This window comes from Mustela lutreola, chromosome 1, assembly GCF_030435805.1.
Source record: "Mustela lutreola isolate mMusLut2 chromosome 1, mMusLut2.pri, whole genome shotgun sequence".
Classification (NCBI taxonomy): domain Eukaryota; kingdom Metazoa; phylum Chordata; class Mammalia; order Carnivora; family Mustelidae; genus Mustela; species Mustela lutreola.
In genome coordinates, this window is record NC_081290.1 from 140,506,208 (window position 1) to 140,516,033 (window position 9,826).

The window sequence follows — 9,826 nt, forward strand, 5'->3', positions numbered from 1 at the left end:
AAATCTTTATTTAATAAAGTGTGTTGCTGAACAAGGGGAGGAATGGACAAGCTGAAAAACAAAAAAGAAAAGATAATACCATGAACAAAAGGTTTGAAAGATAAGTGCTTGGGTACAATCAACAAAGTGAAATCAGTTATTTGCAAAGTTTTGCCATGAATCTATATACATTTTTCATATACTCAAATACTTTGTATTTTGCAATAAAGGCTTTATAATTTTGCTGTTAATTTTCATATTTCATTATGTCCTTCTTGATGAATGTCTCCCTTTTATTTTTTGTGATTTTATCTTTTTATGGCAGAATGGTTTTCATGCCAATTAGTTATGCAGTGGAAATGCTGGTGATGAGGGTGCTTTATGGTGGGAATGTGGAAAAATACCGGATATGGACCAAGCATGGCGGGAAGGGACTGGCTGCACAGGGCACAGGGCACTTGGTGGGGTGATGGAGTTGTGCTGTACCATGATTGTGCTGGTGGTTACGGGACTGTATACATTCATCGGTATTCACTGAATTGTACAATTAACATCAGTGAATTTCATTATATGTAAATTTTACTGTAACTGACAAAAAAGAAGACTGTAGTCTTCATATTTTATCCAGCATCTTAAGGTGTTTTATATTGGAAGTTTCTCTACACATTTAATCCACAAAATTCGTCTAAGACTTTCATAAGAGTTTCTAAATATGCCTGTATTTTTTTTATTTAAAGATTTTTATTTATTTATTTGGGAGAGAGTGAGCACACAAGTGGGGGGAGGGGCAGAAGGCGAGGGACAAGCAGACTCCTCGCTGAGCAGGGAGCCCAGGACCCTAGGATCATGACTTGTGCCCAAGTCAGATGCTTCACCAACTGAGCCACCCGAGCACCCTGCCTATATTTTTTAATTCATAGCCCTTGCACAGTGAAGTTGCATAGTCATGTGGTTATTGTCTATCTCCTTTGTGTTTGACTATAAACTCCATGTGGACAGAATCATATCTGCATTCACCACTGTACCCCACTTCCTGGGGCCATAGTGAGTCTTTGACAAATATTTGTTGGATAAATGAACAATGCCCCCTCCAGAGCAATTTCAGACATGAAAGATCAGATTACATATCTTTCCTCTAGCTGATCTCTTGAATTCTGTTACTAAAACCTTTTCTAAGCTATAACTGAAAGTTGGAGTTAGGGACCTTTCGTTTAGCCCCATGATGTTATAGAAAGCACGCATCCTGACTGCCGCTATCTGGGCAGGGAGCCCAGGGTATGTCAGTGTCACCATATGGGCTGGGAGAGGAGGAACACAGCAGCAGAGAGCTAGCTGGCTGACCTTGCTGTTTTCTCCCCATTTCCAGTCTTTGTTGTCAGGGCAAACTAAGCACCCTGCTGCACCACAAGGCTTACATTCATGGTTTTCCTTTTAAGGCATACTTGATTCATTTAAACATTAAAAATGTATATTAGTATTAGAGAGCAATGTCCTTTGGGATTAGGGGAGACATTCCTAGAAGCCAAAGACTGCAGAGCCCTTTGGATTGGTGCTAGCAGCCCCCTCAGAAGACAGCAGGGCCAGGAAGGCACCAGACTGTTCTCTGTTGAGGAAACTAATTAGGTCCTCCATTCATTCGACCTTGGCCTTCAGTTACTTATCTGTAAATGTCACACCCTCCCCCCCCTTCCAGGTTAACATGAAGGTGCAAAACTGCCAAGTGCTGAAATCCTTCATGATTATTGTAATCTATGAACTGGAAAAATATATGTGCAAAATGGTCATTTCTTTCACCTCTGGTCTTCGTATATGAATCTGTAAGCACAAATTGTGTGAATTTGATGGTCCCTCTTAAAAATATCATATAGGACACAATGACTACTTGTTACTGAGCATCTATTCCCTCTATTGGCAATAGGACCTCAAATTTCCAGAGGAAATTTGGCTTGGGTGGGATCAAGCATACCACAAGTTCCAGGAGGGAGCGCTGGTAGGCTTAAACCAACTGGCACACCTACCTGTGCCCCCAAATCATCTGGATTGGATTGGACATTAGCACTAACACAATCATAACCAACAAGGACAAGATACATGCTGGGGCTCTCAGGAAAAATAAAACTTCTTTCTCTTATTGTGGTTCTGGGAGAGGAGACCATTCCTTTTACTCTGGATGTGTGGTATGAAGAATACCCTTCCAATAAGGAAGACCCCAAACTGCCTTTGGAGCTGCCTTGTGAAGCCTGCAAATAAAGTCAACACTATATAAGACAATGTAGGGAGGAGAGAACCCTGGCCTAGGTGGCATTTTTTGAGCAACTGGATCCAACCTGACTTGAAACCAGTGCCTCTAGATTTTCAGTTACCACTGAATCAATAACATCACTTTATAAGGCAGCCTTGTTTCAGCCATCATTTGCAATAAAAAATAAATATGATGGTTCATTTTAAGATTTTCAGATTAATACAAGAATGCCATTTAGACATCACCTAAAAACTGGAGAAACAAAGGAAAAGAAGTAATTGTTGCTACTTAATCTGACCCATTGGAGAAGACTGAATCCTCTAAATGGATAGAACAATTTTGGAGAACATAAGTAGCTTACAAAATATATCGTACTTGTTAACCAGAGACAGATCCCCAGAGTCTGATTTGCCACCTTTACCTTAAAATTTCCATTAATGATTTGAATGTAAAGAAACTTAAAATCATTTGTTGAGCAAATGCAAGTTATTTTTTTCCATTTCTGCTTCTCCAATGATAATAGTAGGCACATGTTGAATGCTCTTGAATACTCTACATCAGGCATGGGATAGGCCTTATCTCATTTACTCCCCAAAGAAACCTGGAGTTGCAATCCCATTTTATAGATGAGGAGACTGAGGTTCAAAGAGGTTAAATAAGAGATCACACGACTCATGTGAGGCAGAGGTGAGATCCACATTCTGGGTCTGAAGCCAAAGTCTGTGTCCTTAACCAGTTCTCCATATTCTCAAGTCACGCCTGTCCTCTCCTGTCGACATCCTATCAGTAATTCCTCTAAATCACATTTATGACTCCCTTTCCCTCATACAACCTGTAATCGCAAAACTCTTCCTCGTCTGTGAGTGAACCATGCTCCACCTGGTCTGAAATTCTCCCACCAGTTTTCTCTTAAAGCAGGACACCAAGGAAGGGAGGAGCAGCCTTGCCAAAAGGGGTACAGTTGTCAGTGTGGGAGATCCTCCCTTTGTGCTCCCATCCATCAAAAACACATGCACCCCTTGCCTGAAACCTCCCATCTCCGACCAAAGGGAATAGCTCCTTCTGCAGAAGCTGAGAGCCCTGTTGCCTCCTCCTGGTCTGTGGGGTCTCCAACAACCAGGACTGCACACCTACTGTGTACACAGCACTCCACCAGCTTTCAAGTGTTCTTGTTGGATTCTTTCCATTAAAGTGCTGCCTCTTCTTGTTATTACAGCCCAAAAGTGCAGAACATGGACCCGAAATATTGAGTAGTAATACTTTTTTGAAATAGAAAAATGAAGGGAAAAGAACAAAAAAATCAGAACCACAATGAGCTTCACTGCTGGCTGCTGGTGAAGCAAGGGAAACTGGCGTGTTTTGAGCACCGACTCCTGGACTCTATGCGAGATTGGTTTTAGCCACCACAAGCTCTGGGAGGTAGGGAGCTAATACCCATTTTATAGATGAGGAAACAGATGGGACTAGGCTAGGGGCATATAGCATTGAATGGGCAAGGCTCTGAACTGGCCATCCGGCTCCACAAGTTCAGTGTGCCATCTTAGGGCAGAGCGAGGACCATGGGCGGGAGGAGGCTGGGAATGAGATCTGAGAATGAGAAGAACTACAGGTACCAAAGGCTCCTGGGTTACAAAGTGAAGCAGGAATGAAGGTCCTTCATGACCAGCTAATAAAAAGCTAAGGGAAACATGTCCTTTGAGTCAGGAACACGATAGAAGGAAGTAGGGGACAAGTGGTTTGGCAAAGGGCCAGAAGAAAAACCTAACTCATTTTTCCTGCATTCTGCCCACAGTGACCACAGCTTTCACGGGGAATGAAGTCGGCAGGAACCTGGTGACAGCTACATGACCCTAGAAGCCTGAAATCCCAGTTTCACTCTTCTCCCAAGTCCACTGGGCAGCCTGCTCCCAATGAGGGCGCCCCTTCCTCTGACTTCCTGTTAAACCTCAGTTTCTCCTGATTGTATGGACACACGGGCCATGGGTTTATGACATTTTTTTCTAAAGGTGTTTTTATTTATTTTGAGAGAGAACAGGAGGGAGATAGCAGGGGAAGGAACAGAGGAAGAGAATCTCAAACAGACTCCCCACTGAGCACAGAGCCCAATGGGGGCTCGAACTCACGACTCTGAGATCATGACCTGAGTGGAATAAAAAATCAGACATGTAACTGACTGAGCCACCCAGGACCCCTAGGTTTCTGACATTTTGTTGAATAAAATTGCATCCTTGATCCCCAGTCTCCAACAACCACAATAAAAATGTGCCTTTCTTGGGGCTCCTGGGTGGCTCAGTGGGTTAGAGCCTCTGCCTTCTGCTCAGGTCATGATCTCAGGGTCCTGGGATCAAGCCCCACATCTGGCTCTCTGCTCAGTGGGGAGCCTTCTCTTCTCTTCTCCCCTCTCTCTGCCTGTCTGTGCTCTCTCTCTCTCTGTCTGTCAAATAAATAAATAAATAAATAAATAAATAAATAAAATCTTTTTAAAAAATTTACAAAATTTTTTAAAATGTGCCTTTCTGGAAAGGGGTGGTGGAAATGACGGGACTGCAGTGTGAACGTACCTAGTACCATAGGACTGCGCATTGAAAAATGGTTAAAATGACAACTTTTAGGTTGTGTATATTTCTTAAGTGTGATTTAAAATGTGCTTATCAAAACTCTTCACGGACTTGGGGCACCTGGATGGCTCAGAGGAGCGTGTGACTCTTGATCTCAGGCTCATGAGTTTGAACCCCATGTGGGGTGTAGATATTACTTAAATAAATAAAACTTAAAAAAAAAAAAAAGACCACTTTTACATTTAGGCCCTGTGACTGTAGGGCCATATCCAAACATGGAGAGCCAAGGCTTCTAATTGTGTACGACCCCAAATGTTCCCTGCTCATGCCTCTCCTTTGTGTTTCTTACTCAAAGGACATGTTTTTGCTCCCCTTAAGGAGCCCCATTCATACCTTTGTACTCCTACAAGCTGGGGCCGGTCCTGTGGCCGCTGCTGTCTGTGCGCTTGGGGAAGCCTCTTGGCCCATGTCTGTCATCGTAGACACAATGTAAATCATGGCATTAGCATCCACCGGCCTGCAAAAGCTCAATGTGTCTGCTGAGAGGCTGGTGGCCTGGGCATTTCTAGGGCAGATACTGGATGTAAAATCACTTCCCCTGCAGATGCTTTTGAAAGCAGTGAATGTTCTGCATTCTCTTGGCACCTGGTAGGAGACAACCCTGGGAGTAGAGACAGAGGCCCCTTTCAGATTACGTGTTTTATGGCATCTAGTTTCTTTTTTTAATTCATGGGATGTAAGAATGATCACTCCCTGCTCATGATGCCTATATTTGCCTTTACTGGTTTATAAAATTCAGAAATCGACCCGAAACAACCAGAGTACTAAAGCCCTGGTGATAGGATTCTGTGTGATCTATTCCCAAAGACGGGGAAGAGAAACAGTTGTTAGACTTGTTAATAAAAGCTGACATTTACTGGGTGTTTCTCTGTACCAGGCACTGGGCTGATTTTTTCCCCCAGGCTTTATCTCACAAAATCATCAAGGCGGTTCAATGCAGCAGGCAAATGGCACCAATGAAGAAGTTTGGCACAAAGTGATTATTTAGCTCACCCCAGATCGCAGCGGATACAAATGGCAAAGCCCACTTTGAGCTCAGGTGGCCCAATATATGAGCCTCCATGAGCTCTTTTTTTTTTTTTTTACCATAAAACAACAACGGGCCCTGCTCTGTAAAAGGGTTTTAATAAATCCTTTCCAGAAGAAGAGAAAGATTCAGTACTGAAGATAATTGTACCATTCTGTGTGTTCAGATAGTTATTTACCAGATTTTAGAGTATAACACACTTTGATCTAGTCCAACCACGACAATTTCTGGCACATTAAATATTTCATTGTCACAGCAAATGATCATGATACGGTAACCCTCAGAATTTGGAAGAGGTGCGTATATTTCATGCTTTGGTAGAAAACAAGAGGCAAATGAGCATTTTTGTGACCAAAGGCTTTGTTTAAGAGGAGAAAAGAAGCACTTAGCTCTCTGACTCATAGAAGCTTCTGTCATTTCAGATAAGCCGCAGGCCACCAACCAGATCCCACTGACCAAGGTGGGGGAAGGGGGGGCGTGTTCTTGTTCAGATAAGGGCTGCACATGACCATAGCAGGAAATCAAATAAAACCCAAAAAGGAGTTCAGAGGGTGATGATAGGAATGCTGATACTAATGAGATGGTTTGGGGCTGTCTCTCTTTCAACCAACGCGGGTCTTTGTTGTTTCCCGGGAACACTTGATCCCATGTTCGCGGTCAGTGATTCTTGGTTAGACCTGGAGTGTCAGTGGCTCTGGGGCAGATGCTGCAGGTCCCGTGGAATCCGGGGCTGGACTCCTGGAACCTGGGGAGTGCATCTGCTCTGGGTGGAGAAATGGGCTAATGCTGTCAGCTCAGGACTCACACTCCCCCTTACCTTTCCACACCCCTCCTCGCGCCTGAAATGGTCAGACCCAGTAAATCAGATGGAAGTAACTTGATGTCAAACACCTGTCATGCATCTATCTACACTTGGCCACTGAATCCATGAAAAACAAACAATCGTCTTACAAAGTTCAATAATGAGAGGAAACCAACCCCTTGAAACCTTCTCTTCCTTCTTTCTCCTACTGAAATAGTTTTTAAAATAAGATAGGCACCCCTGAGACATATCAAATAGGATTTCATTGAAAAAAATCCGTTTTTCAGATACACAGCAATTCTTTATCCGAATTTGTTAAGTTTGATGCCAAGTGGACACCACCCTCTGTCGAGCAGGTGCCCCCAAAATCATGTCAGTCGTAGGTTGTTGCATTCCCTCGACGTTTGGGGAGAGAAGGGGAACGTGGGCCAGGGGACACCGTGTTTAGAGAGTGTCAGTCTCAGGAGGTGGTCAGGCTTTCACTCAGGGTTCTGAGATACAGTCCAGCTGGGCAGGGAAGGGGAGTACCTGCTTCCTGACGAGCAGGTCGTATGTCCTGACAGAGCTGGAAATGCAAGCAGGTGCTGGAAGCGGGGAGCCAGGCTTTAGGGAACTTTGGTGATTCTACAGCGACCAGAATATGGCCTCTAGTGTCCTGACTGACACGCTTCCTAGATTAAGCCAAAGGTTAACTGAATGTCTCTCCCTTTCTAACATAGCTCAGACTCTCTTCTTGGGTCTGCTTGAAGAGTGCAAACAGTGAGTCATTTTCTCTAAAACCCGCACTAAAATCCCCCTGCTTTTCCCCAACCTGATGAAGCCAGAGGGCGTTGGTGGACTTCTGGCGTAGTCCCATCTGACAGGTCCCTCTGTCCCTCTGCTACAAAGAGCCTGCGAATTCCCCACTGCTGCTGCTCCACACGTTTCCATCCCCGGGAGTCTCTGGAGTCTCTCAGTCACAAAGAGGCTGCCTGGCAGGCTTGCTGAAAGTCTCATTATGACTCTGAAAACATCTGCTTGGCATTTCCCTTCTTCAGTGTCTGCTTCAAAACCATCCTGTCTGGGATTTACACCACACTCCTTTTCCTCCGCAGCTTTTTTTCTCTTTTTCTTTCTTTCTTTTTTTTTTTTACACTTCTTCTCCCTTTTGAAAAGCACAGTGATGGTGACACATTTAAAAATCCCACGCTAGGGGCACCTGGGTGGTTCAGTGGGTTAAGCCTCTGCCTTCGGCTCAGGTCGTGATCTCAGGGTCCTGGGATGGAGCCCCACATAAGGCTCTCTGCTCAGTGGGGGGCCTGCTTCCTCCTCTCTGCCGCCTGCCTCTCTGTCTGCTTATGCTCTCTCTCTCTCTCCATCAAATGAATAAATAAGATCTTTAAAAAAAAAAAAATCCCATGCTATTTTCCAGCTATTCTATAGGAGGAGGAAAAGGGGATGAAAACCCTTCTAGGTGTCTACCATCAGGGCCAAGAGGTTTGCTTACCAATATGTGAAAGTGCATCAACAAAACAAGTAGGTCACATTTATGTATGTGTATGAATGTGTGTGTGTGTGTGTACATGTATAAAACAGTATTATTGAAAAGTAATAACTATAAGAAATTAATGACATAAAACACCTATTATTCTGCTAATGCAAAAACTATTTTCATAATTGTGTATTCCATTCTCACCTTTGCCAAATACATACATTTTTATGATAAGACTAGGGAACATATGTAGTATTATTTGCGACCATTTCTTCTTTCTTTGCCCCTCACATACCCTATGACTTGTATTTCTGTTCTAACAATTATTTCTCTGCATCACAGTTAATATTGGTGTTTCAATCTCCTCTATCCCTGGTAACAGCACATCATATTTATCTCTATGTTCTCAGAATGCAGTACTGTGTGCCTGGTACACAACTGGCACTTAATAAATGCCTGTTAAGCTAGTGATTACAAGCACAATGCCATCAGAGCAGATTAGTCCAGACCAAGGTTATCCCCGTTCTGGAGGCTCTGAGCTTATATAAAGTCCATTGGCCAACAGACCCCAGACATTTAGCACAGATGAGAGGGGAAATCCTGAAATTTTCAAAAAACCATGTCTCTAGTAAGTTCTCAGCAAGAGGTAATCTACCAGCAATGTGTATATCAGACATTCAAAAGGACCAGAAAAAATGAGTCAAGCCTGATCTGGTGTGGCTCTGTTCTTGGTCAGACGCCCAAGATGGACCTGCTGAATCACTAGCCTTGAGGACTGCTGACTGCTGTGTATGATCTGAGAGAACCCGGAGCACCCATAGCATGTAGCTGTGGTGATGGAGAAAATACACTATTTGAAGGAACTTGTGGTCCTGGATATGATTATCAACCTCAACCTGGTCTCCACTATACAGATGAATTAAGTTCAATGTAAATAGCAATAATGAAAGGCAAATTAAATTTCATTGTCAGTGAAATGGTCCAAGAGGGATTCTGGAAAGGCGGGAGTGGTGACAGCATAGTGTTTGAACATTTGTTTTGTTTTTATTTATTTTTAACTAAGCTCTACACCCGACGTGGGGCTTGAACTTGCCAGGCACCCTGACAACATGGTTTTTATTATTTTTTTTATTTTTGTATTTTTTTTAAAGATTTTATTTATTTGACAGAGAGAGAGAGATCAAAAGTAGGCAGAGAGGCAGGCAGAGCGAGGGGGGAAGCAGGCTCCCTGCTGAGCAGAGAGCCCAATGAAGGACTCCGTCCCAGGACCCTGAGATCATGACCTGAGCAGAAGGCAGAGGCTTAACCTACTGAGCCACCCAGGTGCCCCACCTTATCATTTTCTTAATGACTTTTAGCTCATCTTGCAAGAGGAAGTTCTAGTTATGATTTTTCTTGGTGGATTTTTTTTTCTGGTGTGCTTACAATGTGGAATAGCCCTTCTGCATTTATTCCCCTTTTTTTCCTTAGAAACTTTATATAGAATTGATTTTTTCTATTGTTTATTTTTTCTTAAAGATTTTTATTTATTTATTTGACAGCACAAGCAGGCAGAACAGCAGGCAGAGAGAGGGAGAGGAGGAAGCAGGCTTCCCGCAGAGCAGAGAGCCCATCGCAGGGCTCCATCCCAGGACTCTGAGATCATGACCTGAGCTGAAGGCAGAGGCTTAACCCACTGAGCCACCCA